The sequence below is a fragment of the Nicotiana tomentosiformis genome, chromosome 3, assembly GCF_000390325.3.
Source record: "Nicotiana tomentosiformis chromosome 3, ASM39032v3, whole genome shotgun sequence".
In the NCBI taxonomy this organism is placed as follows: domain Eukaryota; kingdom Viridiplantae; phylum Streptophyta; class Magnoliopsida; order Solanales; family Solanaceae; genus Nicotiana; species Nicotiana tomentosiformis.
This window is the reverse complement of record NC_090814.1, coordinates 114,663,187-114,670,944: the sequence shown is the minus strand read 5'-3', so window position 1 is coordinate 114,670,944 and position 7,758 is coordinate 114,663,187. Positions and strand designations below refer to the sequence as shown.

Here is a 7,758-nt window from a genome sequence, read left to right as displayed (position 1 = left end):
GATATCGCTCCTCCACCAATAGTGAATATATATCCACTTGTGGACATAGAATCAGTTGAACCGGTGATCCAATTTACATCACAGTATCCCTCAATCACCGCAGGATAATTACTGTAGTGCAAAGCAAAGTTTTGGGTATATTTTAAATATCCCAAAACTCGTTTCATCCCCATCCAATGAGATTGACCTGGATTACTCGTATATCGACTCAATTTACTTATAGCACAAACTATATCTGGTCGAGTACAATTCATGATATACATTAAACATCCTAGCACACGAGCATAATCCAATTGTGATATGCTTCGGCCTTTGTTCTTTGCAAGTGCAAGATTCACATCAATCGGAGTCTTTGCAACTTTAAAATCTAAGTACTTGAATTTTTCAAGTACTGCTTTTATGTAATGAGATTGCGACAAAGCTAGACCTTGAGAAGTCTTATGGATCTTAATACCCAGAATTAAATCGGTAACTCTCAAGTCTTTTATATCAAACTTGCAAGTTAGCATACGCTTGGCCGCATTTATATTAGCAATGTCATTACTCATTATCAGCATATTATCCACATATAAGTAAACAATGACTATGTGATTTGTAACATTTTTAATGTACACACATTTATCACATTCATTTATCTTAAAACCATTTGACAACATTATTTGGTCAAATTTCGCATGCCATTGTTTGGGTGCTTGTTTTAGTCCATAAAGTGACTTAACAAGTTTACATGCCTTCTTTTCTTTACCTGGAACTACAAACCCTTCAGGTTATTCCATGTAAATTTCATCCTGCAAATCTCCATTTAAGAAGGACATTTTAACATCCATTTGATGAATTTCAAGACCATATACCGCAGCTAATGCTACTAACATTCGTATGGACGTAATTCTTGTAACTGAAGAGTATGTATCAAAATAGTCAAGACCTTCTCGGTGTCTATACCCTTTGGCCACAAGTCTTGCCTTATATTTGTCAATAATACCAACATATTTCATTTTCCTCTTAAAAATCCATTTAGAACCCAATGGTTTATTGCCTGGAGGAAGATCAACCAATTCTCATGTATGGTTGTTCAGTATGGATTGTATTTCACTATTGACTGCCTCTTTCCAAAATAATGATTCCGAAGAAGACATAGTTTCTTTAAGTGTTCGAGGCTCATTTTCCAATAAGAAAGTTACAAAATTTAGTCCAAATGAAGTAGACGTCCTTTGACGTTTACTACGTCTTGCATCCTCCTGATTATACGTACTTTCTTTTGTCTCCTCCCGAGGTCGTTTAGATCCTTCACCAATCGACTCACATTCTTTTTTATACGAATATATATTTTCGAAGAACTCATCGTTATCTGAATCTATAACTGCATTATTATGAATGCCGGAATTTTCTGATTTATGCACCAGAAAAAGATATGCTTTACTATTGGTCGCATATCCTATGAAAACTCAATCAAAGGTTTTTGGTCCTATCTTTACCCTTTTGGGTTTAGGAACTTACACTTTTTGCCAAACACCCCCACACTTTAAAATAATTCAAGTTGGGCTTCCTTTCTATTTTTCATATGGAATGGATTGCGTTTTGCTATGAGGTACTCGATTTAATATCCGATTAGCTGTAAGAATAGCTTCCCCCCATAAGTTTTGTGGCAAACTAGAACTTATCAACAAAGCGTTCATCATTTCCTTTAATGATCGATTCTTTCTTTTCGCAATCTCATTGAATTGGGGCGTGTAAGGGGCCGTTGTTTGATGAATAATTTCATATTCTAAACATATCTCTTCAAAAGGAGATTCGTATTCACCACCCCTATCACTTTTTATCATTTTGATTTTCTTGTTAAGTTGCGTTTCAACTTCATTTTTGTATTGCTTGAATGCATCTATTGCTTCATCTTTACTATTAAGTAAGTAAACATAGCAATATTGAGTAGTGTCGTCAATAAAAGTTATGAAATACTTCTTTCCACCGCGAGATGGTATTGACTTCATATCGCAAATATCTGTATGAATTAAGTCTAAAGGATTTGAATTCCTTTCAACTGACTTATAAGAATGTTTAACATACTTAGATTCCACACATATTTGACATTTTGATTTGTCGCATTCAAACTTAGGCAATACTTCCAAATTAATTATTTTTCGCAAGGTTTTATAATTGACATGTCCCAAACGTATATGCCATAAATTATTTGACTCAAGTAAGTAAGAAGAAGCTGAAATTTTATTATTATCAACAACCATTACATTCAGCTTAAAAAGGCCCTCAGTAAGGTAACATTTTCCTAAGTACATCTCATTCTTACTTATTACAACTTTGTCTGAAACAAACACACACTTAAACCCGTTCTTGACGAGAAGTGAAATAGAAACTAAGTTCTTCCGTATTTCAGGAACATGACAAACGTTGTTCAGAGTCACCACCTTGCCAGAGGTCATCTTTAGGAATATCTTTCCATAACCTTCAATTTTGGCCGTTGCAGAATTTCCCATAAAAATGGTCTCGTTGGGTCCAGCGAGAGCATATGAAGCAAATGCTTCTCTAACAGCACAAACATGGCGGGTGGCACCAGAATCAATCCACCTCTACTTAGGATTTCCCACTAAGTTGCATTCAGACAACATAGCGCACAAGTCATCAATATCATTATTTGTTTGAACCATATTTGCTTGACCATTTTTCTTCTCTTTCTTTGGAGCACGGCATTCTGCAGCTTTGCGTCCAACCTTTCCACAGTTGTGGCAGCAATTTCCCTTGAATTTCTTCTTGCTGGGATAGTTGTTTGGTCCAGAAGACTTCTTCCGCTTCTTCGGATTAGTTAGAGCAGTTTCAACAATATTTGCTCCCATAATTTTTGAGTTCCCACGTGTCTTCTTTTCTGCAGCTTTATTGTCCTCTTCGATCCTCAATCAAACGATGAGATCTTCGAGTTTCATCTCCTTGTGCTTGTGTTTCAAGTAATTCTTAAATTCCCTCCATAAAGGAGGCAACTTCTCAATCATTGCTACAACTTGAAACGTCTCATTGATGACCAAACCTTCAACAAAAAATTCATAATTAGTAATAGAATTAATACTTTCAACATAAGCATTAATTCGGATTATACCTTCAGCAATGAGATCATGAATGATAACTTGCAGCTCTTGAACTTGGGTAATGGCAGGCTTGTTGTCTACCATCTTATAGTCCAAAAACTTGGCTGCAACGAACTTCTTCAAACCGGCATCCTCGGTTTTATACTTCTTTTTCAACACCTCCCATAGTTCTTTTGAAGTTTTCACATTACTATAGACGTTGTAATGTGAGTGCTTCCATGCCTGAGTGCTTCCATGCCTCAGTCACCATAAAACGTTCATTCTCAGGAGTTGATTCCGGCAGAACTGGAATGTCCTCTTTGATGAATTTCTGTAGACTCAAAGTAGTCAAATAGAAGAACATCTTTTGTTGCCACCGTTTGAAGTCAATCCCAAAAAGTTTTTCGAACTTTTTCGCCGGAGCCGGTGGTGGCACAGAACGACTGGAAGACGCAACATTGCTCGTAGAGCCAACCACATGAGTTCTTATTTCTGTCATTTCTATTAATCACAAACCATAAATAAAATTAATTAACGGTGAAGTATTTAAAATCTTCAAACCAAATAACTTTAACAGAAACAGATTACATACAACAGTGAAGATTTTATTTTTTCAAACCGAATACAAAATGAGTAGAAAATCCGAAGATTTTAGTCTTCAAATTGAGAGTAGAAATCGCTAGGATTTAGTCTCCCACAAACAGAATATAAGATGAATACAGAAAAATAAATTAAGTTCCTTAAGCTTGTTAGAAATCTGTATTCAAAACCAGTAGCAATGGAAAAAATCAGAAATGTAAAAGAACAAAAAAAATCCGAGCCCACTGAATTCACAGTGTTTCCTTAAGGAACTTAATCTTCTCCTAGTACTCGAGGTTTAGGATTATTTTCTCCCAGGATAGAACGGATAACCTCACCGGTGTAGTGGTACTTCAAACCCCAGTAATCAACGAACTCAAAGAGCAATAGTAAATCACACATACTGTTTCCTTTTCTATTAAAACAATGCAGAAAGAATAAGGAGTAATCAGAATTTTCGTAAAAAAAATCTAAGGGAGAATTCATGTATTTATAGCCAAAAAACGTTGGGTTATACTGAAGAGCTACAACTCTTCAAATAAGGTTGCAACTCAAAATGGTTATTTTATAAAAAGGCCATTTATGCAAACCGCCAAATTCAAATTATAACGGAAAAATTAAAACGGAGGAAAATTTTACAGTAACGGTCTAATTTGGATTAATTAATATTGCATTAATATTAACAAATAAATTTGGTCTAAAAAATTAATTGGTTAATCAATCGATCGATCATTTGACCAATTCCCCGAAGCCGAGCAACAATAATGGCGGCGCAAGGCTTGCCTTCTTCTCAACTCTTTAAGAGCTAGAAGAAGAGTAATTGTATATATACCCATCAAAAGTCTTTTCCTCCTCCAATATGGGACAATGTCCCTTTGTCAAGGAGGGAAAATCAAATTTTTCCTCTTTCCCTCCATTTCTCATCCACCCTCTTTTAAGCTCTAAAGGCTTAAACCCAAGATATAGTTCCCTACAATGACATTTTTACTTCACTCTTAACATCATTTGGCCATAGTTCCACAAAATACAGCAACAAAAAATATGGCAAACAAACATCAACCCTCTGTGGCAATGAGTGAGAGCAAACACAATGAGCACATGTGCAGGTACGAGACATAAGTCCTGTAGAAAAAAGTACGTGTTACTCCTTCCATCATACTACTTAGAAAAACTATTTTAGTCCAACATAGGTTCAAGAGAAAGGCTATTAGCAACTTCAGAGATCATAATCAAAATAAATAATATAGTGGTTTTTGAACTGGATGCACTGACCTCCTATTTATATAGGTAGCACTAAAACTATACGAGTAGAAAGGAATACAGGAAAGAATAAACTTTCAATACACAGCAGTATCTGGATAGCTCATCCAATCAGTTTAATTAGGTGAATATGACAAGTATTTATTCTGAATAAAAGCTACTACATCCAAGCGACAGAAATCAAGTTGGCACTAGTGGTTCTTTTAGCACTTACAACTACTACGGCATCCCACAAATTCTTTCAGCTCTAGATTTTTACACTTGTTAAGGAAACCAAAAAAACTTTGCATTGAGAATTAAAAAAAAAAAGAAGTATCAATCAACCTTGGCAACTTTTGCACCACAAGCAGCAGTAAGTATTGAAGCACCTGTTGAGATATTCACTGTGTTTGCACCGTCTCCTCCGGTCCCAACTATATCAACCGCGTCACCTAATCCTTCCACTTGTCTACAATGCTCTATCATTGCCCTTGCCAATCCCACTACCTAACCATCGCCATTACCACATTACAGTATATATCAATAATACATATGGTTAATGTCCAGCTTATGCTTATAAATGGAATCAGTGAAAGCAAATACACTGAAGAACAAGGTGCAATCTTCGTGTAATCAAAGTCATGTTTCAAAAGTGTACATCAACATTTAACGTCTATGGCTAAATGTGAGTAATATTTAAGATTGGCACTTACTTCTTCAAATTAAGGTTTCTCCTATAGCTCTCAAAAGAACAAGAAACGCACTAATTAAAGCTTCATCAGCTCCATTCAACAAGTAATCAAGAGAATCTTCTGATTCAGATTCCGTCAAGTCTTTCCTACTAATTAAAGCCTCGATCAGCTGAAGCATTCAAAAGAAATCGTGGAAACAAAAACCAATTCAGAACCATAATCAAACTATGAAAAGATTTTATTAAAAAGAGGGTCAAATTTTACCTCAGTGAATGAGGAAATGGAGCCTATGGAGGAATGGTTATAGGAATTGGTCAAGGCAGAGAGATGAGTTGAAAACTTGAAATGGGTGGTCTTGATATTAGTATTTTGAAATAGTAAATTGGTACTGACCAGTTTGAAAAGATAATGATTTGTAGAGAGGTATGAAGAAGAAGGAATACGGCACTGTAACAGAGCCATTTTAAGAAGCAGAAAGCTCTTTCAGGTGTAGTAAATGGAGTGTTGGGATATGAAATCCAGTTCCTTACTCAAGTACAAAAGGGTCTAAAGGAATATAAATCATATGCAATTAATGCTGGGGTATGAGAAACTGGGAACTACTTCTGCTTCTTTTTGGCGTTTCTGGATGCATTTTACTACTCAATAAATTCTACAATTCTCCAAATCTCTCCGCATTAAAAAATAATTAGCAATTCTCCTATAATGGTACTACTAAACTTACTTTAACCAAAAACTAGAAACCTATTCAAAACTATTTTGAATATAAATTTTAACTAGATATAAATTAAATATATTAGTAAAATTTAAATCTTCAACAATTTTTATTTTCTACTATAATTTTGAATTAGTTTTTCAACAATTTGCTCTTATATTTTTGTCATGTTTTTGTTTATATTTTTATTTTTTACCAGTCAAATTATGATAATTGCCAAGTGGCCTGCTTCATAACTCATAAGTTTAGGTGTGCGTCCAGAAAAGCTGACGTAGGAGTTTTTTGTCTTCTCCCCGGTTTTATGTATGATTAATTTTGAATAAAAGATTCGATTGAGGGTGTAAAACATTTCGTACTAAAAACAATTTTATTTTCAAGATTAAGTCCTAAATTTTCTAATTAAGGACAAAAAATACTCACCACCTACCAAACTTTGGTGGTTGACATAGGGGTACCAATGCGGTTATGTAATCTAAAAGAAAATATAAACAATCTTTTCACATCAACTTCACCTAGAATAATTGTTAATGTTTTAACAAATATAAGTCGCTCGCCACACTCTATATGAAGCTTGTTGACTAGTTATGGAATTGAAAATGCTACTGTTGGCATGTGTGAAGTTTGTTTTGATAATTGAAAAAGGAACTCAAGCATGAACCAGGTTCATATACATAGTGTACACAGACACGGATAAATTCGAGTACAAGGCATGCATGTAAAGGAGATAAGCTTAAGTGGTTATATCTGATATCTCCTGAACTAAAAGGTTGCATAAGTGATAAGGAGAAGGACTCCTTACTCGAAAAGAACTCTATCCTAGATAAGGGAGGAGTTAGAAGTTGAAGATAAATAAAACTCTTCCACCAAGGAAGAGTAAAGCATTAGACTTCTAGTTATTTCCTATTCTACTAACTCTATATATTGCAGGATGTTCTCATTTTACAGGCAAGCACAAACGTTGAAGTTAAACGTGAGTTGAGAGCAAAATAGCAAGGCATTTTAAAAACAATTCTTGTATGATTCAAGTGTGCGAACCTGAAGCTACATGAACCAGATAGAAGAACCAATTCTAAGTGTCTAACTTTACTCTAGTTTCATTGTAGTAGGTGTTTCAAACTGTACCTTTCAACTTTATCAAGAAGCAATTGTACTAGGTACTATGAGTGTTAAATTCAAGTTAGAGGTAACTTGAAGTTGTCGGAATATCTAGAGGTTGGTTGCCACAAAGGGATTAGAGGTAATCCTTAGATTTACAAAGAGTTTTGTAAATGCTGTTTTGGTTCAGTGATTTAGTGAAATGTTGGAAAAAATCCTACTGAGTAGTAGGTCGTGGTTTTTGCACCTTTTGAGCCAGGTGTTTTTCACGTGAAATACTTGTATTTTTTACTTTCCGTATTTATTATTTCGCAACAGTAGTATAAGGAATACATAGAAGAACCAGGTCTTTCAATAATCTGTACAC

The 7,758-nt window shown here is 34.9% G+C and overlaps 1 long non-coding RNA gene across 2 annotated transcripts; it reads right to left on the bottom strand.

Moving 5' to 3' along the window:
- Positions 1–4,206: 4,206 nt before the first annotated feature.
- LOC117278570 (uncharacterized) lies at positions 4,207–6,178 on the bottom strand. Of its 2 annotated transcripts, XR_011415216.1 has the most exons (4): positions 5,846–6,178; positions 5,603–5,750; positions 5,235–5,396; positions 4,207–4,772 (listed from the first exon to the last, which is right to left on the bottom strand). It is a non-coding gene; the product is annotated as an uncharacterized lncRNA (long non-coding RNA). The 2 variants fall into 2 exon arrangements; XR_011415217.1 differs by lacking the exon at positions 4,207–4,772 and having other exon boundaries at positions 4,969–5,396.
- Between the last annotated feature and the right edge of the window lie 1,580 nt (positions 6,179–7,758).